Source organism: Dendrobates tinctorius, unplaced genomic scaffold (assembly GCF_039654945.1).
Source record: "Dendrobates tinctorius isolate UK_male_01 unplaced genomic scaffold, ASM3965494v1 ptg000245l, whole genome shotgun sequence".
NCBI classification, from domain to species: domain Eukaryota; kingdom Metazoa; phylum Chordata; class Amphibia; order Anura; family Dendrobatidae; genus Dendrobates; species Dendrobates tinctorius.
The window spans coordinates 13,225,781-13,244,495 of record NW_027361912.1 but is presented as its reverse complement, the minus strand read 5'-3'; positions in this window follow the sequence as shown (position 1 = coordinate 13,244,495).

Below are 18,715 nucleotides of genomic sequence, written 5' to 3'. Positions count from 1 at the left end.
TTCCTGGTACTTCACCTATTTCGCCTTTTGCATCAGCTGAATGTCCAACATCAACATATGCCACTTTCTAAAACTCCATAACTGTGCTGCCTCCCCCCCCATGGCCGGGGTCACCACCTACCGCACGACACCGTGCGAGTGCCGTTGCCCTGGACAGGTGGGTAGGCCGACTCTTGGGCGCGGGCACTGGCACAGGGTCCCTCATAGTGCAATCAAGTGTCTCTGACGGTGGTGGTGCACACCCGCCGTCAGACACACCGCTGTACTATGAGGGGCCCAGTGCCAGTACCGACGCCCACGAGTGGGCCCCCCTTGCTTGGCCAGGGCCCCAGCATTTGCAATCTTTACCTCTCCCTGCTCCTCCGCTGTGTAATCTGGGCCGTCAAATCCATACTGTGCCTGACACCGTCTGAGCCTGCCTCCTGAGACATATATTTTGAATGTGTACGCTATCCATACATGTTATCCGGGGATACGGTACCCTTTCTAACCTTTGTGCAATGACGTGCAATCCATACTGGGCCTAACACCATCTGAGCCTGCCTCATGCTGTATAGACATATATTTTGAATGTGTACGCTATCCATACATGTTATCCGGGGATACGGTACCCCTTCTAACCTTTGAGCAATGACGTGCAATCCATACTGGGCCTAACACCGTCTGAGCCTGCCTCATGCTGTATAGACATATATTTTGAATGTGTACGCTATCCATACATGTTATCCGGGGATACGGTACCCTTTCTAACCTTTGTGCAATGACGTGCAATCCATACTGGGCCTAACACCGTCTGAGCCTGCCTCATGCTGTATAGACATATATTTTGAATGTGTACGCTATCCATACATGTTATCCGGGGATACGGTACCCTTTCTAACCTTTGTGCAATGACGTGCAATCCATACTGGGCCTAACACCGTCTGAGCCTGCCTCATGCTGTATAGACATATATTTTGAATGTGTACGCTATCCATACATGTTATCCGGGGATACGGTACCCTTTCTAACCTTTGTGCAATGACGTGCAATCCATACTGGGCCTAACACCGTCTGAGCCTGCCTCATGCTGTATAGACATATATTTTGAATGTGTACGCTATCCATACATGTTATCCAGGGATACGGTACCCTTTCTAACCTTTGTGCAATCACGTGCAATCCATACTGGGCGTGAGAACGGCTGGTGAGCTGTTAAGCAAGCTACAGCACCTGTCCAGACAAGTACAGGGATTCCCTAGCGAGGAGACTTATTTGATTGTTTTCAATGTTGGGACAGCAATTTTTGGGGAGCACTATACTCTGGAGAATGATAGATGGGGCCCACCATACACTGGAACATTCCAAAGGTGGACATCAGACACTGGAGCAGCATTTACAGGGCCCATTATACACTAGAGCATTAGAAATGGGGCCCATTATGTTTGGAGCATTATTTGGGCCCATAAGACAGTGGAGCTTCATCCATGGGGACCAACATATACTGTAGCATTATGTGGAGCTCATCATATACTGTTTCAAACATTATATGGGACCAATGATTTTGTATGGAGAAATAGATGGGCCTCGTCATGAGATGTAAAAAGTGAGGTATTTTTCATTGTACTATACCGCTATTTCTCTGCCGTATCGGAGCATAATGAGTTGTGGTATGTGTTAAAGGGGCGCTCTTTCGCCCAGGGCACATGAAAACCTGCAGCCAGCCCTCCCCCCCACAAAGTTAGCCAAATAACCCCCATTTTTCAGTGCGTAACTTGTATTATGAAGTTAATTAAGGTTGACAAGCTTAAGTAAGAAGAATTGATGCTTTTGGCATTCAAATGGGCACTGTAGGTGTGTTTCCTGTCCTCCTCTCACTGCCGACTTTTATTCCCCATTGACTTACATTGGGTTTCATGTTTCGGGACGACCCCGACTTTTCCCTATAATCGGACGATCTTGCTCGACCCGACTTTTGGAAAAGTCGGGTTTCACGAAACGAAACGCGACCCTAAAAAAACAAAAGTCGCTCAACTCTACTAACTACCTTGCCTGCCTCAAGATGTAGACTGCCCAGCCATGACTCAGTTTGTTGCTGCAAGTAGTCGGCCAGTACCTCCGCGGTGTGTCTGTTGACACCCAAACACATCATCTTCAACACAGTCTGCTGATGCTTACCACTAGCTGTTCGATAGTGGGACACTTTGTGTGCAACACTGGCAGCTGCGGATGGAGTGCTCGTGCGACTGTGCTCTGTGGACGAGCTTTCGCTTCTGGAGGAGGAGGGTCGAACGCCTACAGCCAACTGTTTCCTATACCGTGGGCTAGGCAGCACTGTCCCACCGCCGCTGTCCCCTGTGGACCCTGCATCCACCACATTAACCCAGTGCGCAGTGATGGACACGTAACGGCCCTGGCCATGCCTACTGGACCATGCATCTGTTTTGAGGTGCACCTTTCCACTCACTGATTGCTTGTGTGCATGGACAATGCGGTCTTTCCTATGCACGTGGAGGGCTGGGATGGCTTTTCGTGAAAAGAAGTGCTGACTGGGTAGGTCATAGCTTGGTACTGCGTAGGCCATGAGCTCGCGGAAAGCTTTGCTTTCAACCAACTGGTAGGGCATCATCTCTAACGAGATTAGTTTGGCAATGTGGGCGCTCAAAGCCAGTGTACACGATGAGAGGATGAGTACTTTCTTGTCCTACTCAGAGTCTCTGGTAGGGTGAGCTGGACTTGAGAGCTGCATATGGTGGAACTAGCGGTGGACATGGAGGACTGAGAGAGGGTTGGTGATGGTGTTGGTGGTGTTGCTGATGGCCTAGATTCATTCTTTCACAGCAATAGTATTGTGATTCAATGTCTGCTTTGCCTTTGCGATGACACCTCAACATTTGCTGCTGGTGGTGTGCTAACCGGTGGGCTTACAGTGGAGGAAGCGATGTAGCGTTGCTGACTACCTTTATTCAGAGCTGGTGCACATGTGGTACGTGAGGTTTGGTAGTCCGTCCACGCTTGCAAGTGCATGGTGGTTAAATGTCTAAGCATGCAAGTGGTATTCAAATTTCTCAGATTTTTCCCTCGGCTAAAGGTCTTTGCGCACTTCTTACAGATAACTTTTGCCTGATCATTAGGATTTTGTTCAAAAAAGTGCCACACTGCACTCTTCCTACTATGGAAGACATTTTGAGACCTTGCACGCTGTGCTAATTTGACCGTCTGGCCAAGCTGTCCTGCAACTCTTTTGGGTTTTGTAACACGTTTTTGGACTGCTACGGTCCTGCCAGATAACAGCTGTTGCAATGTCCCTGCCTGCTGCGGATCCTCCTCCTCCTCTTCTGAGCTATTGGCAGCGACACCCTCTTCCCCCAATGGATGCCAATCTGGGTCAACAACTGGGTCATCCATCACCTCCTCTTCAATTTCATGTGCACCTTCCTCTGTGTCACCGTGTAAGGTGGTATAGTATGCGGGAAGGGGCACCTGAGTTTCATCAGGGTCTGATTCTGCCTCAGTACACTGCGAGGACAATGTAGTGCTCTGAGTGAATGTACCAGCAGAAAAATCTAGCAGTGGCTGTGCATCAGTGCACTCCATGTCAGATTAATCTTGGACTGGGGAATTTACAATTTGACTTGCTAACCCAGGCATGGTATGTTAAAAGATCTCCATGGAGTAATCTGTAGTGTGGCCTGCCACATCCTTCACTTTTGGTAGGGGTGAAGGACACAAGGAAAGGTGTTGTTCCTGACCAGGAGCCTCCAATGACGACTCAGTGCTTTTATTTTTTGAAACTTCAGAAGAGGAGGCGAGAGAGCTGGAGGCTGTGTCAGCAATGTAAGTCAAAACTTGTTCCTGAAGCTCCGGCTTTAAAAGTGGTTTACCTACTCCCAGAAAAGAGAGCCTTATTTTTGTGAAAATGTACCCAAAATACCACCAGCTATATGGTACTGTAAAAGAAGGTAGAAGGTGTATCTACTATTGGTGAGAATTTGAATCTCACTAGATATTTGAGGACGCAGAACTATTGTCTCTGGCCCAGTAGAGATTACAGCTCAATGTAACAGGCTGAAATTGGATGGTGTATGACAAGGTGTAGGGTGTCTATAGGATTGGTGAGATTTTGAATCTCACTATAGATTTGAGGACGCAGAACTATTGCCTCTGGCCCAGTAGAGATTACACCTCAATGTAACAGGCTGAAATTGGATGGTGAATGACAAGGTGGCGGTTGTCTATAGGATTGGTGAGATTTTGAATCTCACTATAGATTTGAGGACGCAGAACTATTGTCTCTGGCCCAGTAGAGATTACACCTCAATGTAACAGGCTGAAATTGGATGGTGAATGACAAGGTTGTTACACCTGGCCCCCGTCCTGGCGCTGCATCCAGGCCTGCCGCTGCTCTCCGTTCTGGACACTCACCTCGAGCCTCTCATGCTGCTGCTCAGCGTTCTGTCCTGCCTCCTCCTCCTGGGCCTAAGCCATCCCATTCCGCCTACAGTCATCTGAGTCCAAGGACTGTGTGAAGGTCACTTGAACCGACTCCGTACCAACTAACCGGATCCAGGACCCAGCGCATTACGGACTCTGCTGTAACTTTTGTTATCCCTTTTGGTCCCGCTGGGACAGCTGCCACGTGTTACGGGTCTAACTGGAGGTAGCACTTGTGTCCTCCGGGTATTCCATTCTGGCCCTGCCTGAGGGGCTTTACTATGGGTGCCCAGGGCTCACTAGTCACGCCCCCTTTGGAGCCCCCCGGACCGTGGTCCCGAGGTTCCACTTAGAAAATAAAAATGAATGTGAACTTCACCATCTCTGCCTCCGCTTCCATTCGTTACAAATTGCTCCGGCCATGGAATCCGCTGGACCCCAGAGGCCTCCGACTTTGGAGTTGTGCCAAGAGGTGACCCTTTTAAGAGATCAACAGGATAAGATAACGACGTATCTACGTAACCTGTCCACCCGCATGGATTCTCTGCAGAACCTGGCTGCTCCTGATTCACCTAGCAACACCCAGGTACCTGCTGTCATGACAAGCAAGGGCCCCCGCCTGGCGGCTCCTACCCGCTTTCATGGTGATCCCACTCAGTGTCGGGGTTTTCTCAATCAGTGTACCCTACACTTCGAAATCTTGGGGCATATGTTTGCTTCTGACCGTGCCAAAGTGGGCTTCATTATGTCACATCTAGCAGGAGAGGCTCTCGCCTGGCTGAATCCGTTATGGGAGAGAGGAGATCCGCTGGTTAATGATCTCCAATCTTTCCTAGAAACTTTTCACAGGACATTTGATGAACCTGGCCGGGTCACGTCGACCGCTGCTGCCCTGCTTCGCTTATGCCAAGGAACCCTCACGGTGGCTCAGTATGCTGTTCAGTTCCTCACCCTCTCATCTGAGTTTTCCTGGAACAATGAGGCCTTGCTGGCTACCTTCTGGGAGGGCCTATCTGGAAAAATTAAGGATGAGCTGGCGGGACAGGACAGGCCTACCATCTTGGATGACCTGATTTCCTTGGCGACCCGGATTGACCTGCGTTTTCAGGAGCGTTCCATGGAGATTAAGCATGACAGGAGGTCCTACCACCTGGACTCTAATTCTTCCAAGATATCTGCCTCATTCTCTTCTCCCAAGGCTATGGAGGTAGATCGAGTAAGTCTGGCCAGCCGCCGCCAGGAGGCGCGTCGCAAAAACGGAAGCTGTCTGTACTGTGGTAGTTCCGAACACCTGATCCACTCCTGTCCAAAGAAGTCGGAAAACTCCTGTGCTTAGGCTCGGTAGAAGAGGCCACCCTAGGTAGAGAACGTTCCTATCATTCATTGCAGATCTCAGTCTCCGTGACCTGCGGAGCAATAACATTTTCTGGACTCTGTCTGTTGGACTCCGGAGCCGCCGGAAGCTTTATCCAGCAGACACTTGTGGATCGCTACCACTTACCAGTTCAGGCTCTTCCCAACCCGTTGCGGGTAACTGCTGTCGATGGCCAGCCTCTGACCGAACCCGTTGAGTTCCAGACTGAGCCAGTGGAACTCCGGTTAGGTCTTATGCATTCTGAAAGAATCCATTTTTATGTGTACCCTGGTTTGTCTCACCCCTTGCTTCTAGGTTTGCCTTGGTTTCAGAAACACGAACCAGTCCTTAATTGGAGAACAGGCGAAATTCTACGTTGGGGAGATTCCTGCTCGGACCGATGTTTAACCCGGATTGAACCAGCTTCACCCCCGGTCCAACCTGCTACCCTGCCTGGATTACCATCCGCTTACTGGTCCTTCTCGGATGTCTTCGGGAAAAAGGAGGTTGAAAAACTTCCTCCCCACAGGTCGTATGACTGTTCATTAGACCTTCATCCTGGAACATCTCCTTCCCATGGGAGAGTTTACCCTCTTTCCCAGGCAGAGACTCAGGCTATGTCAGACTACATCCAGGAGAACTTGGCCAGAGGGTTTATCCAAAAATCATCGTCACCGGCAGGAGCAGGCTTCTTCTTCGTGAAGAAAAAGGACGGATCCCTGCGGCCCTGTATAGACTACCGAGGACTGAACCAGATCACGGTAAAAAAACAGATACCCTTTGCCTCTAATTTCAGAACTGTTTGACCATCTCCGAGGGGCCAGGTTCTTCACCCAGCTGGATCTCAGAGGGGCTTTCAATTTGATCCTAATCAGAGATGGAGACGAATGGAAAACAATCTTCAACACCCGTGATAGCCACTACGAGTACCTGGTAATGCCGTTTGGTCTAAGCAATGCTCCCACTGTTTTCCAAGAGTTCGTCAATGACATTTTCAGGGACCTGCTTTACACTTGTGTTGTTGTCTACCTAGACAACATTCTGTTTTTTTCTACTGACTTGGTCTCGCATCGCAGACAAGTGCGCCTGGTCTTACAGAGGCTCAGGGAGAACAGACTGTACGCCAAGTTAGAAAAGTGCCTCTTTGAACAATCCTCTTTGCCTTTCCTCGGTTACATTGTTTCCTCCACAGGATTAAAAATGTATCCAGAGAAGTTATCGACTGTACTCAAGTGGCCTCGTTTGTCTGGGTTGAAGGCCATACAGCGATTCCTGGGCTTCGCCACCTACTACAGGCAATTCATTCCTAACTTCTCCACCCGAGTGGCGCCCATCTCAGCTCTAACCTGGAAAGGTACAAATCCGAAGGATTGGCCTCTTGAGGCTGAGGAGGCATTTGTTTCTCTCAAAAAGGCCTTTGCTGTTGCACCTGTTCTTCATCGTCCTAACTCCAATGAACAATTTTTTCTAGGGGTCGATGCCTCTTCAGTAGGTGCGGGTGCTGTACTAACCCAGAAATCGTCCTCCGGGCGAATGCATTCCTGTGGTTTTTTTTTCCAAGGTTTTTTCTTCAGCAGAGAGGAATTATTCTGTTGGAGATCGGGAATTGTTGGCTATCAAATTGGCTCTGCAGGAGTGGAGGCATCTTCTAGAAGGAGCTTTTCATCAGGTAGTCGTATACACCGATCACAAAAACCTTGCTTACCTCCAAACTGCGCAAAGGCTGAATCCTCGTCAAGCCTGATGGGCTTTGTTTTTTGCTCATTTTAACTTTGCTCTTCATTTTCGCCCAGCTGACAAAAATGTCAAAGCAGACGTACTTTCCAGAGCCTTTCTACCTCCGGATCAAGAAGAAGAATCGCAACACATCATTGAACCCTAAAGTTTAGTCGTGGTCGCTTCTACTGATCTTGCCTGGCTGCCTCCCGGGAAGACTTTCGTGTCAGCTTCTGAGCGTACTCGTGTCCTTCGGTGGGGTCACTCGTCCAAATTGGATGGTCACGCCTGCCAGAGAAAGACTCTGCAACTCATCTCCCGGTACTACTGGTGGCCTTCCATGGCTAAGGACATTCTGGAGTACGTCACAGCCTGTCCTTCCTGTGCTCGTAACAAGACGGCCAAGCATATACCCACATGTAGGCTTCAGCCTCTTCCAATTCTATCTGCTCTCTGGCAACATATCGCGATGGACTTCATCACAGATCTCCCGATCTCATCTGGCTGTTCTGGCTGTGGTGTGGGTAGTGATGGATCGCTTCTCTAAAATGGCTCACTTCGTTCCACTACCCGGTCTTCCAACTGCTCCTGAGTTGGCGGACCTGTTCATTCGGCACATCTTCGGTCTCCATGGTTTCCCTCTCCACATCGTGTCCAACAGAGGAGTCCAGTTCACCTCAAGATTCATTCTGGAGAGCAGTTTGTAAACTGGTAAGAATTGAACTGGATTTTTCCTCAGCGTACCATCCCCAGTCCAATGGACAAGTGGAGAGGACAAATCAAATCCTGGCTGGATTCCTGCGTCACTGTGTGAACGCCCATCATGACGACTGGGTGGACTTACTGTCCTGGGCCGAATTTTCTTCCAACAATCAAGTAAGTGAATCTTCTGGAAAGTCTCCCTTTCAGATTGTCTTCGGATTGCAACCCGGAATACTTCTTCCCATCTCCGGGTCATCTGGCATTCCAGCTGCCGATACCTTCTCCAAAGATTTTTCTAAGGTCTGGAGGGATACCAAAACTGCTCTGGAGAAAGCCTCCCAGCGTATGAAAAGGCATGCGGACAAAAGACGTTTGGATGCACCTATCTTTCGCCCCAGAGACAAGGTATGACTCTCTTCTAAGTACATCCAGCTAAAGATGCCATCCTACAAATTGGGTCCCCGGTTCATCGGACCATTTGAGTTCTTGAGACAGATCAATCCAGTTTCGTACAAGCTGAAGTTGCCCACTTCCCTACGTGTGCCTAACTCCTTTCATGTTTCTCTCCTCAAACCAGTAGTTTTGAGTCCCTTCTTTAAGGATCCGGGTACCACTCCTGACCCTGTCTCGGAGGATGATGTTTTTGAGGTAAAACATATCCTAGCCATAAAAAAAGTAAGGGGTAAGACCTACTACCTGGTGGACTGGAAGGGTTTTGGTCCTGAAGAGAGATCTTGGGAGCCTAGGGAGAACATCCAGGCTCCTCTTCTCCTTAAACGGTTCTACGCAGGCTTGAAGAGGAGGGGGTGTAAAGAGGGGGATACTGTTACACCTGGCCCCCATCCTGGCACTGCATCTAGACCTGCCGCTGCTCTCCATTCTGAGCACTCACCTCGAGCCTCTCATGCTGCTGCTCAGCGTTCTGTCCTGCCTCCTCCTCCTGACATCCTGTGAGGAGATCTGTAGCTAAGACTATTAGGGCATGTCCGTCCGCTCTCTTGCCTTCTTAAAGGGGCGGCGTGCATTATTCAAAAAATGCAATCAACCAATGGCAGCGCACTGGCTGCTATTTCTCACCTCTCCTCCATAGGGAGAGTGCCGGAGCAACGAGTATCTATCATTGCTACATCCGGCTCTCATGCTAACCTGTCTGCACTGCATCTGCAGTCTCTGTGCATTGTCTAATGCTCTCTGTTTCCACAGCATATCAGTATCCTGTGTTACCTGGTTATATCAGCAACCATCTGGGCCTAAGCCATCCCGTTCTGCCTACAGTCATCCGAGTCCAAGGACTATGTGAAGGTCACTGGAACCGACTCCATACCAACTAACCGGATCCAGGACCCAGCGCATTACGGACTCTGCTGTAACTTTTGTTATCCCTTTTGGTCCCGCTGGGACAGCTGCCACATGTTCGGGGTCTAACTGGAGGTAAAACCTGTGTCCTCTGGGTATTCCATTCTGGCCCTGCCTGAGCGGCTTTACTACGGGTGCCCGGGGCTCACTAGTCAAGCCCCCTTTGGAGCCCCCTGGACCGTGGTCCCGAGGTTCCCCTTAAAAAATAAAAATGAATGAGAGCTTCACCATCTCTGCCTCCCCTTCCATTCGTTACAAAGGTGGAGGGTGTCTATAGGATTGGTGAGATTTTGAATCTCACTATAGATTTGGGGACGCAGAACTATTGTCTCTGGCCTAGTAGAGATTACACCTCAATGTAACAGGCTGAAATTGGATGGTGAATGACAAGGTGGAGGGTGTCTATAGGATTGGTGAGATTTTGAATCTCACTATAGATTTGAGGACGCAGAACTATTGTCTCTGGCCCAGTAGAGATTACACCTCAATGTAACAGGCTGAAATTGGATGGTGTATGATAAGGTGTAGGGTGTCTATAGGATTGGTGAGAATTTGAATCTCACTATAGATTTGAGGACGCTGAACTATTGTCTCTGGCCCAGTAGAGATTACACCTCAATGCAACAGGCTGAAATTGGATGGTGCATGACAAGGTGTAGAGTGTCAATAGGATTGGTGAGATTTTGAATCTCACTATAGATTTGAGGATGCAGAACTATTGTCTCTGGCCCAGGAGAGATTACACCTCAACGTAACAGGCTGAAATTGGATGGTGAATGACAAGGTGGAGGGTGTCTATAGGATTGGTGAGATTTTGAATCTCATTATAGTTTTGACGACGCAGAACTATTGTCTCTGGCCCAGGAGAGATTACACCTCAATGTAACAGGCTGAAATTGGATGGTACAGACCAACAGAAAAAATACGATCATACAGTCCAGAAATATTATGAAAAAATTCATGCAAAATCCTTTATTATATAAAAAACATACAGGTAAGGTAAAACACCACATTTGTGCAAACAGCAAGAAAAGCTGACTGCGCTTACACGTCACACTGACACCTCATCATTATAACATATAATAGAAAAAAGAGATCATCATAAATACATTCTGCTGTGTCTGACATAGAGATTTGTTGGCTGTGATCGTTATGTGAGTGTCCTATGTATAGGCTCTCACTTATGTACTAGCTGAGTCTTACTTTTTGGCATAGAATTTTGTGAAGTGACTTGGGTACTATTAATCTCTATGTCAGACACAGGGGAATGTATTTATGATGATCTCTTTTTTCTATTATATGTTATAATGATGAGGTGTCAGTGTGACGTGTAAGCGCCGTCAGCTTTTCTTGCTGTTTGCACAAATGTGGTGTTTTACCTTACCTGTATGTTTTTTATATAATAAAGGATTTTGCATGAATTTTTTCATAATATTTCTGGACTGTATGATCGTATTTTTTCTGTTGGTCTGTGCGGTTTCAATTTGCGATCTGTCCCTATTTTAGTCCATGATATTAGTACCAATTTCACGTTTTTTCATACATATATATATATATAATTGAGCATGATTTTGGTACCTATGTTGAATTTCTTTCTGAAATTGGATGGTATATGACAAGGTGGAGGGTGTCTATAGGATTGGTGAGAATTTGGATCTCACTAGAGATTTGAGGACGCTGATAATGATGCTCTCAGTCCAAGTATGGACGCAGGCAGCCTAATAAGCAGGACTGAGGCTAGTTTCACACTTGCTTTTTTTTGCAGCGCGTTTTTCCGGCAAAAAAACGCATTGAAAAAACGCATACAAAAGCATACAACTGCTGCGTTTTTTTCAAGCATTTTTATGAGCATGCATGAAAAAAACGCAGCGTTTTTAAGCGTTTGTATGCGTTTTTAGTGCGTTTTTACCGCGTTTGTGTTTTTTTACAACATTTTTAGGTGGCCCCTCACACTACCCAAACCATGACTTTACTAACCCTAACCCTGACCCTAACCCTAACCCTGACCCTAACCCTAACCCTAACCCTGACCCTTAACCAAATCATACTTAACCCTAACCCAAACCCTAAACCCTAACTAACCCTAACCCTAACCCTAACCCTGACCCTAACCCTGACCCTAACCCTAACCCTAACCCTGACCCTAACCCTAACCCTAACCCTGACCCTAACCCTAACCCTAACCCTAACCCTGACCCTAACCCTTAACCAAACCATACTTAACCCTAATCCTGACCCTAACCCTGACCCTAATCCTTAACAAAACCATACTTAACCCTAACCCTGACCCTAACCATAACCCTAACCCTAACCCTAACCCTAACCCTGACCCTAACCCTAACCCTAACCCTAACCCTGACCATAACCCTTAACAAAACCATACTTAACCCTAATCCTGACCCTAACCCTGACCCTAACCCTTAACCAAACCATACTTAACCCTAACCCTGACCCAAAACCCAACCCTAACCCTAACCCTGACCCTAACCCTTAACCAAACCATACTTAACCCTAATCCTGACCCTAACCCTGACCCTAATCCTTAACAAAACCATACTTAACCCTAACCCTGACCCTAACCATAACCCTAACCCTAACCCTAACCCTGACCCTAACCCTAACCCTAACCCTGACCATAACCCTTAACAAAACCATACTTAACCCTAATCCTGACCCTAACCCTGACCCTAACCCTTAACCAAACCATACTTAACCCTAACCCTGACCCAAAACCCAACCCTAACCCTGACCCTGACCCTAACCCTAACCCTAAACCCCCTTAACTAACCCTAACTCTAACCCAAACCCCTAAATTCCATGGTTAAAAAAAAAAACGCATATGCAAAAAAACGCATACATGAGCATGCCAGTGCGCACATATGCGCATCCATAGGCTATAATGGCCATTTTTAGCGCAAAACGTGCGCATATGTGCGCATGCGCTTTTTTGCAGGGCCAAAAAATGCAACATGCTGCGTCTGGAAAATCCAATCGCACACCCCAAAAAAACGCAGCGCATGAAAATCGCATACATGCGCTTACAAGCGCGCAGGTATGCGCACCCATGTTAAATATAGGGGAAAAAACGCATGCGCACATGTGCGTTTTTTTCCAGCGCTAAAAAACGCAAATGTGAAACCAGCCTGATGCACACAAAAGGGTGGAAAAATGAACGCTTGGTAACTGTGCAGAAAAGAGGAAGAAAAGTATTTTTATTTTAAAAAAGCAGCTTGCACAGCAGTGTGCAAACAGCAATGCAGCTATCAGGGAGCCTTATAAGGCAGCCTAATAACTAACAGAGCTGTTGCACAAAAATATATCCTCCCCTGTCACTGCACACAAAGTGTTGTGTTGTACAGTGAAAATCGCTAACAGCAGAAGCAGTTTTTTTTTCTTCTTCCCTGCCTAACGCTCTCCCTACAGAATCAGCAGCAGCTCTCCCTATGCTAAGATCGGCATAAGTAAGATGGCGGTCGGCGTGCACGCCCTTTTATAGCCCCTGTGACACCACACAAAGCCAGCCAATCACTTGCTTGCCCTTCTCAAAGATGGTGGTGACCGATGCCTATGTCATCGCGCTGCCCACAGTGTGCGTCCTCCATCATTGTCTGAAAAAGGGCGCTGGAAGCATCTTTTGAAACGCGACTTTGGCGCTCTGGTCGCCGACCTCGTGGCTGACCTCACGCTAGGGTCGGGTTTCGTTTCATGAAACCCGACTTCAGCGAAAGTCGGCGACTTTTGAATATGACCGACCCGTTTCGCTCAACTCTAGTGACCGGCTATTGCCGGAAGTAGTCATGTTCTACCTGTTTGTGTTAGCTTGTATAGAGCCCCTGTGAGGGCAACCCGTGTTACCCCTTTTGGTCATCAGGCCGTGACTGAGGAAAGTTCCCTCTAGTCTTATAAACGTTATTATAGAAAGCACCAAATTGTCTCACGACTCGTCACTGCATCCTGCATACCTGCAAACACCACACAAGACAGGAGGGATGTCATTTTCTTGACCACCATACGTGGTGATGCCAGCACTCCCAACCACTGAATGAGATTCCTCTACACAGGTCACCAAACCATGGGGGGAGTTGATCGCTCTGATCAAGTCCTCCAGCCATACAATACCAATAGAAAATCTATGGCGTGGTACAAAAAGTTGGCTGTGCACATAGAACAGAATGCATTGTATAATACTTACATCCCATCATGATGTGGAGACTCGACTGATATGAACCTTCATTCAATTCCAGTAGGTAGTGACTAAGGCCCTAATGTTTGTGAGTCAGGAAGGAGCTAGTCCCAGCACTCAACAAAACTCATGTAGGCCAACCTGATGTGCGCTACATAGCTCAAGTAAACCAACCTGATGCACTCTACACATCTCACGTAAGGCCTCTTTCACACTTCAGTTTTTTGCCATCAGTCAAAATCCGCCAAAATTTGAAAATGGCGGATCCGCTTTTTCTTGTTGCGGATCCGTCATTTTCCCCATTGGGATACATTAGTGGCGGATTTTGACGGATGGTCGTCCGTTGCGTCCGATTTTCGGCGGATCCGCAAAATTCTTTGCGGATTCTGTCTGAGGGGGACGGAGCTTGTAACTTTTTTTTTGCCGTCAAAATGGTGGATGACGGCAGATCCGCCGTAATCCGCCATGCGGTAGAATGGGCGCCTATGGGCGGCGGATATGCCGGGATCCGCGATTTTGCGGAATCCGCCGGCAGGATCCGCAAAATCGCACTGGGCATGCCCAGAAAAAAGATACTTTTCCAGACAGTCCCAAAACTATATAAGGTGGGCTAATTGGCCCCAGACATGCAGTGTCAGCCAGCAAGCCTGCCAGAGGACACCCACCAAGCCTGCCAGAGGGACACCCACCAAGCGTGCCAGAGGGACACCCACCAAGCCTACCAGAGGGACACCCACAAAGCCTGCCAGAGGGACACCCACCAAGCCTGCCAGAGGGACACCCACCAAGCCTGCCAGGACACCCACCAAGCCTCTGCCAGAGGACACCCACCAAGCCTGCCAGTACCAGCCCACCTACAAGTGTGAGTATACCTATTTATGACATTTCTGTGTGTGTGTGTGTATATGGCTTGCTAGTGTGTGGTCTGCGAGTGTTGCATGTCTGTTTTTTTTTTTCCATTTTTTTTTTTTCTGTTGCATGTGTACTGCATTTTATTTTCATACAACTGTAATTATATTGTATTTTTTTATGCTGTGATTGAGTGGTGTATGGTATGTGGTGTAATTGGGCCCAGACAATCCGGCACCAGCAACGCTGAAGACACCAAGCAAGATATCTGACTGCAGCCTGATAGAAGATTGAACTAGAGATATAAAACCTGTCTGCCCAGCTGCAAGTCTACCACCTGCAAGACCCCTGGAGCGTGTGTGTGTGTGTATGTATGGTGTGTGTGTGTGTGTGTGTGTGTGTGTGATGCATTTTTTTTTTTTTTTTTCCATTTTTTTTTTTTTTTCTGTTGCATGTGTACTGCATTTTATTTTCATATAACTGTAATTATATTGTATTTTTTATGCTGTGATTGTGTGGTGTAAGGCCGGTTTCATATTTGCACTTTATAGCGCAGCGATGGCCCGCACACGGCCACCACTAATCCCCGTCCCATCCGGTCATCGCCGCCTACTAGCGCACATGGACGCTTGGGATCTGCGCACCCTATGTTTAGTATGGGGTGCGCAGATGGTGCGCTGGCAGGATTTTACAGTGTGCTGTGCACTTTTGAAGGTGTGCCCTTGTGCGCCAAATGCAGCATGTTGCATTTTGTCGCGCATGGCACACCTTCAAAAGTACGCAGCACACAGTAAAATCCTGTGTATTATTACACTATCCATGTATTATGTTTTAACAGGTAGATGATTCAGAGGAGCTTCCAGGAGGAGACGTGCAGGGTGGAGAGACGCAAGGAGGGGGTGCGCAGAGTGTAAGTTTAGCACATACACAGATACATAATGCTACACCCAACACAAACATTCATCACAGTGCACACACAATAACTACGCATCCATCCAAACCAATTTTTTCTTTTTTGTTTACCACAGTCTTCAGAATCCGGTGCCCGCACTAGAGTGACTCCCAGGACATCCCAGGGTCGTCAAGGTGATGCATCTGTTGGTCGGCAAAAGGTAAGTAACCCTATTTGGATAATTGTTTAAATGAACATCATGTGTTTAAATAGAATGTAATTTTTTTTTTTTTGTTTTGTTTTTTATCTTCACAGGTTTCACAGCGTGCTCCCCGGAGATTTATGGATGAGGGGATCATTATTGATACTGACGAACTCATCCATGAGGTGGAAAACCGGGAGCCGCTGTGGAACATGGCAAACTGTCTACACGCCGACCAACCAACCACCCGACGGCTCTGGGATGAGGTCTGTTCTTCAGTTATTGAGAACTGGGAGGAACTCAATGCGAGGGACAGGGAATTTGTGCGTAAGTATTACAACTTCAGTAACTTATATTCCAGCATGTGAAGTGTCGAATACTAAACCCCTTTTTTTTTTTTTTTTTTGCTTCACAGGTGACAGGGTTATCATACGGTGGCGGTCGCTCCGGGATCGCTTCAAGGGGACTACAACAAGGAGATGCAGACCCCGAGTGGATCGGGAGGACGCCGGGGACCCCAGTACAAAAACTACAAAGCCCTGGCGTTCCTGCGATCAACAATGGTGTGCAGAAGGTAAATATTCCCCAAACCATTTTTGTAGTAGAAATGTTTAACCAAATTTTTTTTCAGCAGACTTAAATTAAATATCAATATTTTTAATATACATTTTTTCTCCTTTTTTTTTTTAGCACCATCTGCAGCACTCGGGAGTCTGCATCAGAGTTGCGTCCCTCTGGAGTGATCCCTAGTGAGACCGCCCCCGGTAACCACATCGAGGTATCTGACCCCTCTCTACCTACCCTCTTGTCTCATCCCTCTATCCCCTCCACCAGCACTGGAGCAGCAGGGCAGACTTCATCACATGAAGCTGCTGGTGACGACTTGTTCCCTGTTCCCCACCCCTCAGACACTGCCTCAACATCTCGACCAACTTTTGGTTCTGGCCGGCAGCGTCTGAGGAGTCAGGAAAGGATGACCTTGTCTGACTGTTTGAGTCTAAACTCATCTGTCCAGCACGGTTTCCACACTTATGGAGAACGGTTATCTTCTGGGTTGACCATGATCAATCAAAGTATCATGGAACTCAGAAGATACATGGAACAGATGAATTTAGAATCAAACCAGACACTGAGACATACCTTTTTTCAATCTGTTGTCCGGCAAATGTAAGGTTTAAGTACTCACCAGCAGATGCGTGTGATGCAAGCCTGTCAGAATGCTCTAGTGGAAGTGCTTGCTGAAGCATCTCATCCTCCCCCTGTCCATCCTCCCCCTGTCCATCCTCCCTCTGTCCATCCTCCCTCTGTCCATCCTCCCTCTGTCCATCCTCCCTCTGTCCATCCTCCCTCTGTCTATCCTTCCACAGTCCATCCTTCCCCCGTCCATCCTTCCACCACCATCCATCATACAGCCGTCCCTCCTCCTACCACTCCCTCTCCTTTCTCTAGTTCCCCATTCCATTCTTCCCAGTACCTTCCTTCCCCATTGCATTATACCCCAATGCCCTCACCATACCCACCCCCCACACACACCTTCAATGTACCCACAAACCTCGTCTGTCCATCCACTCCCGTCCCAACCACATGTGTTAAACCCCCCTTCCACTTCTGGTCCTCACCAACTCCCTCCCCAGTCCTCTACCCCGCCCCCTCGATGTGGTCGACCCTGTTAACCCCTCCAATACTATCTCCACCCAACATTATCACACTCTGTGATGTTTTGTTATCCAAAATGTTTTGTTATCAAAAAAAAAAAAAAAAGTTACAAAAAAGGTAATATATACCAAGAAAAAAAAAAGTTACAAAAAGTAATATACCAAAAAAAAGTTACAAAAAAGGTAATATATACCAAAAAAAAAAAAATTCAGAAATAAACTGTTTTTTTTTTCAAAAAACTTTATTGTGTTGTTTCTTTTTTGCTTCTTTCTTTTGAAATATTCAAATTACACCAGTGGTGTAAAAGGTAAACACAACACTTGGTACCACAACACACAACAATATTTCACAGTACACCGGTGGTGTACAAGGTACAAAAAAACACTTGGTAGCACAACATTTAGTACACAACACATGTGAACATTTCAAAGTGTGAAACGCTTGGTACACACTTAACACTTCGTAAAATTTCAAAGTGTCACATTTTACGCTTGGTACCCAACACTTGGTAACATTTGTAAGTGCAAAACAACACTTGGTAAAACTTTATGCTTGGTACCCAACAATTGGTAACACTGGTTAAACTTTATGCTTGGTACCCAACAATTGGTAACACTGCAAAGTGTAAAACTTAAAAAAAAAAAAAAAAATTGGTAAACCAAATCAAATGGTAACAATGCTTGGGAAAAACCAAACACTTGGTAAAATTTCAGTTAAAAAAAAAAAAAAGTTACTCACAATTGGTATAGAAAATTATATCATGTCATATTGCCAGTCCACTTGTCCCTCTGGTGTCACAAAATAGTCTGCAAAGGTGTCCCTGATTCTTGTCACTGAGCCAGTACTCCGAAAAGTTTGCTGCTCATAATCCCACAAGGTGGTTTCAGACAGATTTTCATTGATGGAAACTGGTTCCTTTGAAAGGACAAAATTGTGCAGGATTACCCAGGCCTTCACCACCTCATCCACAGTCTCTGTTTTCATTTTCATGGCCGTTAACAGGACTCTCCATTTGGCAGTTAAAATTCCAAACGCGCACTCCACCACTCTGCGTGCTCTGGTTAACCGATAGTTATAGATTCTTTTCCGGTGTGTTAATCCACGACTACCATATGGTTTGAGTAGGTGTTTAGAAAGCTGAAAAGCATCGTCGCCAACGCACACAAAAGGCATTGGTGGGCCTGTTGTTCCAGGGAGTGGTCTTGGAGGTGGGAAGTCAAAATTGTCTCCATACAAGCGACGGCCCATGGTGGAAATCTTGAATACCTGAGAGTCATTAGAACGACCGTATGCACCGATGACCACGGCAATGAATTTGCAGTTTGCATCCGAAATGGCCATAAGCACAATAGAAAAGTATTTCTTATAGTTGTAAAACTGTGAACCAGATCC